Here is a 13,321-nt window from a genome sequence, read left to right on the forward strand (position 1 = left end):
CACTTCTAAATAATCACTCAGACATTTAAAATTAATTTCAGAATGTTTGACCTCTAGTTTAGGCTTGTTACTAACTAGCTCTTACATTTAAATTAACCCATTTCTATTAATCTTCGTATTGCCACATGGTCATGACCTTTACTTATCTGCTGGCATCTTGCTTCTTCATCCGCTATGCATGTCTCTAACCTCTGACCTTCTTTCTCCTTGTGTTCAGTTTGGATTTCCCATCTAGCTCTATTATGATAGCTGTAGGCCAAAGCAGTTTTTATTATCAACCAATGAGAGAAACATATATTGACAATGTACAGGAGGGTTACCCACAATGGCTGACTGTTTGGTATTGAATAACTTATTGGTGTGCTCTTTCCTAGGGAAGACTGTATCTCCCATTCTCAGCATTCCTTAGCTGCCTATACTTCTTTTTGTAGGCCTGAGGTCTCATGGACTTTCCTCTGTTTACTTGTAATGTTTATTGTTGTTGTCCTTTCTTAGCTTACATTTAGGTAGCTATGCTAATGAGAATTTGTGGGTACAGCCTATGACGTTACTAGGAGACACAATCACAGCAAACCCCTTGTTCTTCTAAATATTACATTTTTTTCACCCACTATTGCATAGTGACACCTGATCCTTTTGTACCAGAGTTGTTATGCAGATGTATCAGTTGGGACTGGTCCTTACAATATGCATTTTGATTGGCTGTGGTTTTCTCTTACAATTTCTTATTTGAGCAAATTTTCCTTAATAGTATCTGAGGACTACACTCTTCTGTAGTCATAAGGACAAATAAATACTTAGAGTAAAATTGGGAATTATCTTGATTCAATGAAGTGATTACAGTAGGTATTTCTCCAGGCTTCCTGATTAATTAGCCGTTGGTATTTGCGTAGGGTTCAGTACCTTGCATGATTCTCTTCTTTTGAGGGGATCTCCAGTCTAATTAGAGAGCTAATAGATAATCCCAAGGTGTGCATGGCACAACTGCAACCTTGGAGTTGTTGTGTCAATGCAGCTCATTGTTGTGCATCATAGGAACCATAGCTGTGTAGGACTATTGGTTTGTCCCATCATTTGGAAGCTTGCAGGGAGCCTTCAGGTATCATGAAACCTAGTCCTCAGTGAGGAGACATCCAGCTCTATTCCAGCTCTGTGTCCTAAGGCACCAGGTCTGAAATGCTTGGTGTCATCAGCAATAGAAACTTCCTGTTCACCTGTGTGGGGAAAGCAAGGTCAATGCAATATCCTGCATGTTTTGGGAGTTCCTTGGCCTTTCCCTATTGACTACTGAAAACAGGGATTCTCATGAAGGACATTGGGTAGTCTTTAGATGGTCCTTGGCTGTTGAAGGGAACATTTTCAGCACAGGTGAGAAAATGTCATTTAAACTGTATATGTAATTTTAGACACAAACTTACATGCATTATAACTTGTTGAAGTAAATAGCCAATACTATAATTCTTATGCGTTTTTCAGACATCCTTACTGATATTTTGTCATTCTTTCCATCTTCTGTAGTTACAGCTCTCCTCCTCCCCCACTAAGGCCCCCAACTTTTCTACATTCCCCTGAAAATGTGTTGTAGAGAATTATTTTAAGTGTGCTACATTTTTTATGCTGTGGAGCTTTGTTTTAATAATGCAAAGATGCAAAGATGTGCTGCATTCTTTTTCATGTTGCATTTGTATAACTCTGTGAAGCTGTATTACTTTTTCTCTGTAAAATGCCTGATTGGTATAATAAAGAACTTGAATGGTCAATAGATAGTCATGAAAAAGGTTATCCAGGGCTATCAGGCAGATAGAATAAATAGGAGGAGCCATCTGGGAAGAGAAGAAGCAGGAGCAAGAAACGAAGAGGTGAGAAAAGAAGGGACAGCCACACAGTCAGACAAATAAGGAATCAGGAGAGAAAAGATTTACAGAAACAGAGAAAGGTGAGAGCCCAGAGGCAAAAGGTAGCAGGAAAATTTAAGTTAAGAAAACCTAGCTAGAAACAAGCCAAGCTAAGGATAGGCATAAAGAAGAAAGAATAAGCTTCTGTGTATGATTATTTGGGTAGTGGACACCCACAGAGCAAAAAGCAGAGAGATAAGAGTAAAAAGAGTAAGAGTAAAAACCAAACAAAAAGCTATACAACTGTAACATTGTATAACATTTTAATTTGTATCCCACTATTCCGGTCTCTATAGCTTCCCCACACCAAGTCCTGCAATGTGTCCTTTTACTTTCCTGATGTGTCCAGGGTATGTACTCACATCTGAACATTTGGAAGTAGGAGTCTCAGACAAGGGAGAGCATGTGATATCTGTCTTTCTGGGTCTGGCTTTTTTCAATCAATATAATCTACTTCCATCCTTTAGCCTGTAAAGATCATTATTTCATTTTTTTAAAGATGAACAGCATTCTATAGAGTACATGCGAAACATTTTTGTATCTATTCCTTGGTTCAGGGAAATTTAAGTTGTTTCCATTCCTTAGCTACTGTGAGTAGATGAGCAATGAACACAGCCTGGAAAGAATCTGTGAAGAACAAGTGGGTGCCCTTAGGCACACGCAGAGGGGTAGCACAGCTCGGCTATGTGGTTCTTTACTTCAGCACTTTGAGGATTCTCTGTAAATATTTCTGTAGTGGTTGTACCAGTTTGTAAACACACCAACAGTGAACGAGAGTTCTTTGTTCCTTCTACTGCCTCTGACTGTGGTTTGTTGTGTATTGTTTTCTGACCTTTGCCTCTGATTGTAGTAAGAGAAAATCTCCACATTGTTTTCAATACATCTCGCCAACTGGTAGGAAGGATGAATATTTTTTTCTGAGATATTTCTTATCAAGTGTCTTATTTATCTCTTTTTAAAAATTCTTTTTATTTTCTTCTGTCTTTTTGAGAACTTTCTGTTTATGCCTAAAGCCCATTTTCAAATTGGTCATATTAATTTTCATTTTTTGTGTGAGTTGTTTATTTATTTTGGATAGCAATGCTCTGTAAGATGTATAGCATGCAAAGATTCTTTGCTATCCTATGGGCTTCCCCTTCAGGTTTGTGAAATCCCAGTTGTCATTTCTTGGCCGTAATTATTGGGCCAATCGAGTCCTATTCAGTAAGTCTTTTTCTAGACCTTTATCGTGTTTGATACTGTACCTGTTTTCTTCTTCATTTCTTTCAGTGTTTCGTGTTTGAAATTTAGAACTTTTATTTAGAGTTCATTTTTATGCAAGGTGATAGATATAGGTCTAGATTTCTTTTTAATGAAGATCTTTTCTTTTCTCCCGTTTATGTCTTTAGCATCTGTGTTAAATACTGAGGTTATGTGTACTTGTGTTTGAATTTGAAGGGTCCTGGAATAAGAATATAAAAATGTAGATTCCACAAATGAGAATGTAGAAATAAAGAAATATAAATTTGTAATTCTAGGAGAATGAGCACAGACTATCAGCAGCTTTCTCGGTTGCTTGAAGAATAACTATTAACAGTGTGATATTTAGCTTTACAATCAATAACTCTATTTATAAGGCCAAAGCATCTCTCTGCAAACTGAGAGCTAGCCTATGGATATGAGCTGAGTCAACTTTTAGGAAACAGATAAACGACCTCTGGGTTACACATTATCCCTGTTATATGAAACTGGCATCATCAAAAGGGAGAGCACAGGGCTTAGTAAACACTGCCTGGAAGTACCAAGAAAGACAATAGATTACTAGTTCAACTGAAAAACTCTGTTAACAGAGATTGTAAAGTAAGACAATCTGTATTTGAGTTTTCCCTTGAGATTGTAAAAATTCCTTTGTTCAGACCTAATGCTTGGTGCCCCGACTATAAATGATGGGTTCAGAAACTGGTCTTTGCCACAGTCTTACAAACACCATCTCTGGCTGTGGTTTCAAAAAGCTGATAAGCTTTTTGTGTCCCATGGAGATTTTTAAAATTTTATTCCTGGATTCTGGTTTTTGGAATAAAGTTTGCTTCTGGTTTATTAGATGTTGGTGGTCTGTCCTCATCTTTGGGCAACAGAATTCTCTGTTTTACTCCATTGTTCTATGTTTCTGTTGTTGTGCCATTTCAGTATCTCCTTATTACTATGATTCTGTAGTCTGAAGATCTTGAAGGTAAGCTACTCAGCATTGAATATTTTGACTGTGTGGGGTCTTTTGTGGTTCCCTATAAATTCTAGGATACAATTTAAAAAAAAAAAAAACCAAAACCCTCTTTTCCATTGAAATGATTGAGATTTCCATGACTCTGTTAAAAGCTTTTGTTAAAACGACCACTTTTACAATATTAATTCTGTCTATGAGCATGTGTGGGTATGGAATAGGATATAGGGAGGGGGACAGTGACCATAATTGTCGTAGAGGGGGCATATAGAAAAGTAATTGCATAGAAGCTTCTCATATATATAAAAGAAATCTAAGTGGAATCACCCAAAAATGGAGAAGACAAAGCCACAACAGGACATCTTGAGCTAACAGTGACAGAAATGGATTCAATATAATTGATTTATTTGCATTACAAGCCCTGTGGAATTCCTAAGCAATGCAGCTGTTTGCTAAGATTATCCATTGCTTGCTGTCTACAAACTGATGACAAAGCTCTGTTGTTAAAGACAATACCTTCATATCTCATCGAAGATGGAGAAATCATGCTGGTGCCTAACTGGAGCCTTCACTGCTCTTGAATAGTGTTCATGGTACTGGAATGTAATCTGCAAGCTACAGAGGAAAAGGTAAACACCATCCAGTGATGTATCTTCTAATCTGCCATGGTGATCTGCTTGTAAAACACGCTGGCAGAATAGTAGCACAAAGGTTGTGGAAATATCCAATGACTATTTCACTGAATTTAAGGCCTAGTCCATGAAATAGATCCAATGCATGACCCTGTTTTCTTGGCCATGGGCCTGAGACTAAATAGGCCATGGAACTAGAGAGAATCAAATACTAAAGAAATATTACTAAAGAAACATTGCAACTAAATGACCCCCAAAGACATTCTTGAGTCTCCATACCCAGCATTGGAGAAAGTTCATCATGCAGGAGAAGGCAACTAATACAGAGACCCATACTGGACAAGTCACTGAGAGTCCTCAATGGCATCATGTCTTTATCAAACCCCTCCCTCCAGGGTTCAGGGAGGACATGGAAAGAGTCATGAGCCAGTGGAAACAGAAGACACAAAAGAAACAATCCCCTCCAGACTCAACAGCACTGAAGCTCATGTGAATTCACAGACACTGTGGTAATAGACACAAGGCCTGTACAGGGTCAAGACAGATGGTTTCCAGCATAGAGAAGGGACGTAGACACTGCACGCAAAGCTGCAGGGAAATCACTAAGGGGACCACTTAGTGGGTAGAGAAAGGCTTAGTGAGGATTAAAGTGCCAAGGCTGTCTCCCAGGGAGCAACTAGAGAGAAAGAAAATGGTGGAAAATCACATGGATTTAATACGACAGTTGGCAGAGTTGGGCCCTTGTACCTATACAGGCTGTTTGGATTGGCCAGGAACTAGATGCCTTTGCCTTAGGTAGTTTATCTTGGAGGGCAGGTTCTGATAAATAGAAATCTCCCCTATGATGATCCTGAGGGATGCTGAAACTAGCCTTCCATTTACCTAACTCTAAGGTTTCTGTTACCTTGTCAGAGGGCTTCTGTGTGTAGGACTTTGACATTAGCACTGCTGTTTGGGGGCTTCTTTGGACCGAGGAGACAGAAGCCCCCATTCATTTCCCAGAAGCTATCTCCACGTGACAACTCATAACAAAGGAAAAATTATTTCCCCCCAATGAAGTCCCACTTGACATACAAACCACATGCAAGGGCAGCTGCGGGCCTAGTAGTAGGTAAAGAGCACAAAAAGATTTGAGAGGTATTGTTGGAGATTTATGTTTTTTTAATCTTAATTCTTTGGGCATTGTTCACCTTAATGACACTTGGCTTATATATTATGCTTTGTGTTTTTCTATTTTATGGGTCATGTGTGTGTATTCACAGCTATCTCTGTGTAAGCATGTTTCCAGTGTTTTTCCTTTCTCTTTTCTCCTGTTTCTTTTCATTTATTTTGATTTAGTGGTTCTTTCTTTTTATTTTTTATGTTCCCTGTTTGATTTTAAAGGTAAGGAGTAAGAATGGATAGAATTAGAATGGTGAAGAGGTAGGCAGTATCTACAAATAGGTGAAGAGGAGGGACCATGTTAGGAATATATTGCATAAAAAGAATTATTATTAATTAACAAAATGAAATGTCAGGAAAAAGATGCCTCTAAAACAATGTTGTATTTTCTCAATTCTCCCTATGAAGTGCAGAGAAATATCATTTTCATTTGGATTCCATCTAGAGCTCTTAGTGTTTTTTTTTTTTTTATGTTCTAGAAGATTGGGAAAGTGCCTTTACAAAGCAGAAACAGCTGGTATTCCTTGCCCTCAGAATGCCAACAGTTTGCTAGACATGATATGCACATTGTCTTGAGGCAGTTGACTCAGTCTCCAGAGGTCACATTCAAGGCTTATGTTACTGTTCCAGCTAGCATTATACTCACACACACATACGTATGCACAGGAGGTGAGTAGAGGACCTGGGTGTTGTCCCACACAGAGGCAGAAGTGTGGAGTAGCTGGCATGTCAGCCACACAACCCTAGAATCCTCAGGTGAGCTATGTGGAAACCATTGGGAAATCAGGGATCATGTCCTGACCTCTCCCAATTGCTAAGCCTTCTGGAACAACTGAGGAGGAGACTAGACTCAAACCACGTGAGACAGGGAAAGGTTTCTCAAGGTCACGTGGACACTCAGACCTCAATTCTGCCTCAGACTCCAGGTTCCAATAGGATGATCCAAGTTGAGGAGTATCTATTTCTTAACTTACATACAAATGAAGATGTCAGGGAGAGGATTAAACATTACCAAGTAGCTACAGAATGATTGTGTTAAACTACTGAAGATAACAAAAACAAAAACTCTAAGAAAGGTTGTTAAGGATTTCATCATGACTACATTAAACCTCATGGATAAAAATAAAAATGTGTAACTAAGCTGCATTATCACAGCAGCTAAAGTTTGGGGCATATAATTTAGAGAAAATCATAGTCAAAGAGCAAAAATGACATCATTCACTTGCGAACAAATTGGAGAGCAGGTGGGAAAAGCTTCAGATAAACTAACACTAAGGGCTCCACATCGTAAGATTCTCCTTGTGTTCACTGGTACACAGTCCTGAACAAGTCTTAGCTACTAACTTGGTGGTAGTTACCATCGGGAGGGTTAGAGTTTTCTATGCGTCTGATGCTGCAACACAGTAAAAGAAAGATCAAGGGGCTTTAGGGGCTGTATTTTGAGTTAGAACTTGAGTATGTATAAATACTACATTATTTGAAAAGAGAATATGATATTCAGACATGGAGGCAGATTATAGATACACATAATTAGATGATATGAAGTAGAGAAGCACATATCTCTCTATATGAAACTATGGATTAATAACTACTCATATTTATGGATTGCATTTTATTTGTGCTCAACATGCTCACGTGTCCCAGGTACATTTTATTTCCAAGGACTGAAACTTCCAGAGCCCACCAGCATTTAAGGAGAAGAGATTTTTGTCAATTGTGTCTGTATTTTCTTTGTATTGGCACCTTTTTCTCTCTGAATTTGCATAATCTTAATGATTCTCTAGAAACATATGATTATAAAATGAATCACAACTATTTTTATTAAGTACTGAAAATAAAAACATTCAAAATAATATGTTCATATATAGTCTATAGACATGTAGAATATGAATGACAATCAGAGGCACACAGAGAAGACAGAGTGCTAATGACCACAGAAACACATTTTTGTGAACTACTAATCAATGATTTTATTTAAAATAACCAACTTTCTTTCACTCAGGATAAGTCCACCAGTGCTTTGTCTCACAGGAAGGAGTAAGATAACTCTGCTTTCCTATTTCTTATAGCCGAAGAACATAATTCCTTTTACCTCGTGCAAACTCTTTTGCTGATTTTCTTCTTACTAATGAGCCTTTGTGACCTCTCCAGTAACAGCACACCGGTTCCTAGTGAGGGATATGCTGGCTGCTAAGGAGTCCAGAAACTTTTAAATGGTAATGACTGGAGTAGCACAATCCTAAACCAGGATTACTTGTAAATTCAAGAACTATCCACTATAAAGTTATATACCAAACAAATTAAGAAACAAACCAAGTGAGGACACCCACTATCTCTGGTAACAACAACTGCATTTCTGTAATTAATAATATTTTTCAAATCTTGGATTTACTTGTAGCATTTTTATACATATCAATAATTGAACATCTCCATATATTTTGTTTTAAAAGATTACATTTTTATTGTTAATGATGTGTGTGTGTGTGTGTGTGTGCATGTACGTGTGTGTCTGTGTTTATACCTTGTAGGTGAGAAGAGGGTGTTGGATGCCCTGAAGATAGAGTTCCGGGGGGCTGTGAGCTGTCCAGTGTAGATGTTGGGAACCAAACTCAGATCCTCTACAAGAGCAGTGTGCATTCTGCACTGAAGAGCATCTCTCCATTTCTGTCTCTAGAGAGCAGTGTCCTCATTCTGTATTTACCAATTTGAACATATATCTGCTGTAAGCTGTGTAGCATGATGCTCTATTTCTGTGAGCCACATTTTACTGTTTCAATATTTCATTCATTTTCATAATATTCTTCAAATATTCTCCTTAATATTTCACTGTAATAGTTAAGTGGGAAATGAAGCAGGACAGATAGACTCTCAGAACCACAGCAGAATTTCTTGGTGCTGAACAAGATGCATTATGCAGGCTTCTTATAGTATAGACATCTACACTGCACCCATATAGGCACAGTTGGGAACTCCATGGATGGAAGCTGACATCCAAGAAACCCAGTGTTTTATTGTATCAGTTGGACTATCCGCTGCAGATATCACATGAAGATTCAGCATAAAAGGAGGAAGACAGAGACATGACTGGTTGCCAATGTAGGTACTCTGTGAGTATTCCAGGTTTAAGGATCCAGGAATCCACTTCCTCCCTTCATGCCTAAACCATGTCCTAAGAGAGATGCAGCATGCCTTGGCCCCATGGAGGAAGGGAGTTGGGATCATCTGGTCATCACCAGTCACACGACAATGTGGTGTCACGAGGCAGATCCACCCCTGTCCACGCACTCTCTGACAGGCTGACACAGAGCCCAGGATCAGAATAAAAGGGCTGAGGGACAGGGCACTTCCATCACTCACCTCTTGAGATACCCACAGATCCTGAGCTGCCTGTCAACTCGGTAAGTGTCCATGGGAGGCAGGAACAGAGACTCTTCCGGAGGGGTTGCCAGATGGGGGACAGGGAAGGGTCTCTCAGCCTAGAGACCATATTGGCAGATCATAAAACATGGTGAAGGGTGAGGGGTGAGGCAATGGGAACATGGACACACAAGCCACAGCCTTGGTTTCTGAGGGACATTGGAATGATTGAAGCCCTCTGGCTCTGGAGAGAACAGCAATCCTTCAGTGTATAGGAACCTTCAGTTCAAGACTCTGAGCACAGAGAACTGTGCAACTGAACAGGCTCAGGGGGAGATAGACGGCCTGTGAAGAAAATGCTTCCCCTCACTTCTGAAGAAAAGAGCTGGAGTCAGGAAAGGGCAACAGAGTCTCACTTAGGCTTGGAAAAGAAACAGAGCCATGGTTCTGGGATCTGTTCACACACTTCTCTGATCAAGAGGACACCGCCAGGATGAAACTGACTTTGTCACCCTTAACTTGTGGAGGTGGTGATTTGGATACCTCTGAACTCTGTACTCACCACAGGGGCTCACAGTCCCATAGCAAATTTGAGTGAGCTTGCATATTTTTCTTTCGAAGACTGGGATTACTCACCCATCAGTAATCTAGAAGGTCTTAAAATACAGACTTTAAACTAAAATCACTTTCAAGTATAGATTACTCCTTGCTTTTGCAATTATTTCTTTCTTAAATAATCCGTATACTGGCACATCTATGAGGACTAAGACCAGCAGACATTTTAAATGTCACTAGATAATCATTCAGCACTATGGATGCCAGATAACAATTAGCATTGCACTTTCATTGTTCTGAATTCAAGACACCACATTGTGACAGTGTGATATAAATGATAGGACTGTGAATGGTTGTTTCAGGGCTTACAGGTGAAATTCGGGTGGCCAGAATGATTCAAGTGCACACAGTGTGTGGTGTCTGACATGTGTGTGATTCTCTTGCAGCTCCTGAACACCCACAGGCCGAGATGTCCTGCCAGCAGAGCCAACAGCAGTGCCAGCCCCCTCCCAAGTGCACCCCCAAGTGCCCTCCCAAGTGCCAGACTCCAAAATGCCCCCCTAAGTGTCCCCCTAAGTGTCCTCCTAAGTGTCCCCCTAAGTGCCCTCCTGTCTCTTCCTGCTGCAGTCTGGGTTCTGGGGGCTGCTGTGGTTCCAGTTCCGGGGGCTGCTGTGGTTCAAGCTCCGGAGGCTGCTGCAGCTCTGGCGGTGGTGGCTGCTGCCTGAGCCACCACAGGCCCCGCAGATCTCTCCGTCGCAGACACCAGAGCTCTGGATGCTGTAGCAGCGGTGGCGGCAGTGGATGCTGTGGCAGTAGCCAACAGTCTGGTGGCTGTTGCTAAGCTGAGGAAGACTTCACCAAGTGTTGCAGGAGGAAGCCAAGCTCAGCAGACTGGTCCAGTCTTGCTGCCCTCTCCCCTCCTGCTTCCCTCCTTGCTCTGCCCTCTGAGATGCTGACATCTCTTGTGAAAGGGTCTGCATTTTACTCATCAGATAACAGTGTCCCGTTGCCTCTTTGTTACAAATAAAAAAGCCTTGGCAACCAGTCCTAACGAGACTCTTGTTCATTTCTCAGCATCATCCTCATCCCATCCCTTCATCATCTTTTCCTGCAGAGAGCGGCACTCGGAGCTCTTGTCTCCTTTAAGACATATATGTGAGCTGGGCATTGGTGGTGTACTCCTTTAATCCCAGCAGAGGCAGAGGCAGGTGGATCTCTACGAGTTCAAGGCCAGCCTCATCTACAAAAGCTAGTTCCAGATAGGCACCAAAGCTACACAGAAACCCTGTCTCAATATTAAGTTCCTTTTGCTACAACTATTTCAGTCTTAAGTGTGGTTCAGCATTATAATACTGTAGCCATTTTCAGGGACCTTAAGGACTTCAGCTGCCTTTAAGGCTTGTAACATGGCGTCACTATTGTGTGCCTTTTCTAAATTTCTGCAGCTAAATGCCTTTCAACCAAAGAACGGATAAGGAAAATGTGGTACATTTAAATAATCGAGTACTATACAGCAGAAAAAATAATGATGTCTTGAATTTTGCAAACAAATGGACAGAGCTAGAAAACATCATTTTGAGTGAGGTAACCCAGATACAGAAAGACAATTATCACATGTACTCACTCATAAGTGGTTTTTAAGCATAAAGCAAAGAAAACCAGCCCACAAATCACAATCCCAGAGAACCTAGACAACAATGAGGACCCTAAGAGAGACATACATGAATCTAATCTACACTGAAAGTAGAAAAAGACAAGATCGCCTGAGTAAATTGGGAGCATGGGGACCTTGGGAGAGTGTTGAAAAAGAGGGAAGAGGTGGGAAAGAGAACAAAGAAAACTGTAGAGCTCAATAAAAAAATTAAATAAAGAAACCCTGTCTCAAAAACCAAACCAAAACAAAACAAAAAGACTTGTATGTTTCCTAGGACTCTGTACCAGCTGTTTTACTCTATTTATAAGAACTAAGATCCTCTTTTAACAGTAACCTGATGTGAGGACTTAGACATGTCAGCCACTCCTCACAATTATAAAAACTGGGGAAAACCCATGTCAATGGACTTGAAAGGTCAATGTTCACTATTAGGCAGTCACTGGAAGGATAAAGATCAATAATCAGATTAATTGAGGACAATTGTTGGGGGAGGGCTGCTTATTGGTTTCTGGCTGCTGATCCCCGAAATAATCACACAGAAACTGTATTAATTAAATCACTGCTTGGCCCATTAGCTCTAGCTTCTTATCGGCTAACTCTTACATATTAATTTAACCCATTTCTATTAATCTGTGTTTTGCCACGAGGCTGTGGCTAACCAGGAAAGTTCCAGCTCCTGTGTCCAGCGGGGCTACATGAATTTTCTCTGACTCCACCCTTCTTTCTCCCAGCATTCAGTTAAGTTTTCCCAGCCTACCTAAGTTCTGCCCTCTCAACAGGCCAAGGCAGCTTTCTTAATTCATTAACCAATCTTATTCACAGCACAAGGAGGAGAATCCCACATCAGACAAGGAGAACATTAGCCAGTGACTTCTTTTCACATCTGTGTTTTTCTTGCTGTTTTGTAAGTAAAGTTTGACCTAGACCTAAGCCGTGGAAACAATGTAAGTTTCCATGCTTTTGAGTTGCTGAGTTGTTACAATGTAATAACTTCCGCACAGCTGACCACGCAATGGTCTCCCTCCTTTCCTTCAGCTGGTGGCTGCTGAAATCTTGACATCGAGGAGATCAGAACTCAAGAGTGAAGTGTTTGGCAACATTTGACTGTGCCTGCTCCATCTTCTGTGATTTGTTTTCAAATCAAGTCACTAAGACAATGGTTTCATTGAAATGTGGTTTTCTTCAGGTCTCTGACTCTGACCCCATCTTTAGTAGGGAATAGGTTTTGTTATCATTTCCCCCATCATTTCAATGTACCGGAGGCCTCCAAGTGTCCTCATTCAGCAAAGCACCCTCCAGTTAGTGTTTATGTATACATGTGTATGTAAAGATGTTTTTCAAAAGTTCGTGTAACATTTAACTACCAATGTTATTTATATTTCAAATTTAGTGAATTTAAATATAGTGTTCTGTTATTTTTGCAAAATATTTATAGTTTTACAAAATATTTATTTTTGACACAAAGAGCAATGAACACGCTGAATACTGTTAAGAGTTATTTGCAAGCTCATTCAACAATTTATAAACAACATAGTCTCACTATAAGATATAAGTGAAAATATGTGAGCATATTTTCAATAATGTTCAGATTTATGTGTTAGAAACCACCACTGAAATGACAGAAATTTTTACTTTGGAAAAGTTTAATGAATATCAAACATTTTGCATATGTTCGTGTATTTTAGTCTAAATTCTTATATGATAGAAAATGTGTAATACCTGTCTGTGAATGAGATTTTAACTTAATGTAATAGCTGAGTCCATCCATTATCCTGTAAAGGACTTAGCTAATTTTTATTAATGAATGCAGCTCCATTGACCATGCTATCACATTTTCTTTGTTTACACTGATGGTCATCTAGTTTAGCTC

General features: G+C 39.9%; 1 non-coding gene across 1 annotated transcript; it reads right to left on the reverse strand.

Moving 5' to 3' along the window:
- Window positions 1-11,147: 11,147 nt before the first annotated feature.
- LOC142855197 (small nucleolar RNA SNORA33) lies at window positions 11,148-11,290 on the reverse strand. Its single transcript, XR_012911460.1, has one exon. It is a non-coding gene; the product is annotated as a small nucleolar RNA SNORA33 (small nucleolar RNA).
- Window positions 11,291-13,321: the final 2,031 nt, after the last annotated feature.

The sequence above is a fragment of the Microtus pennsylvanicus genome, chromosome 7 (genome assembly GCF_037038515.1).
Source record: "Microtus pennsylvanicus isolate mMicPen1 chromosome 7, mMicPen1.hap1, whole genome shotgun sequence".
Taxonomy (NCBI): domain Eukaryota; kingdom Metazoa; phylum Chordata; class Mammalia; order Rodentia; family Cricetidae; genus Microtus; species Microtus pennsylvanicus.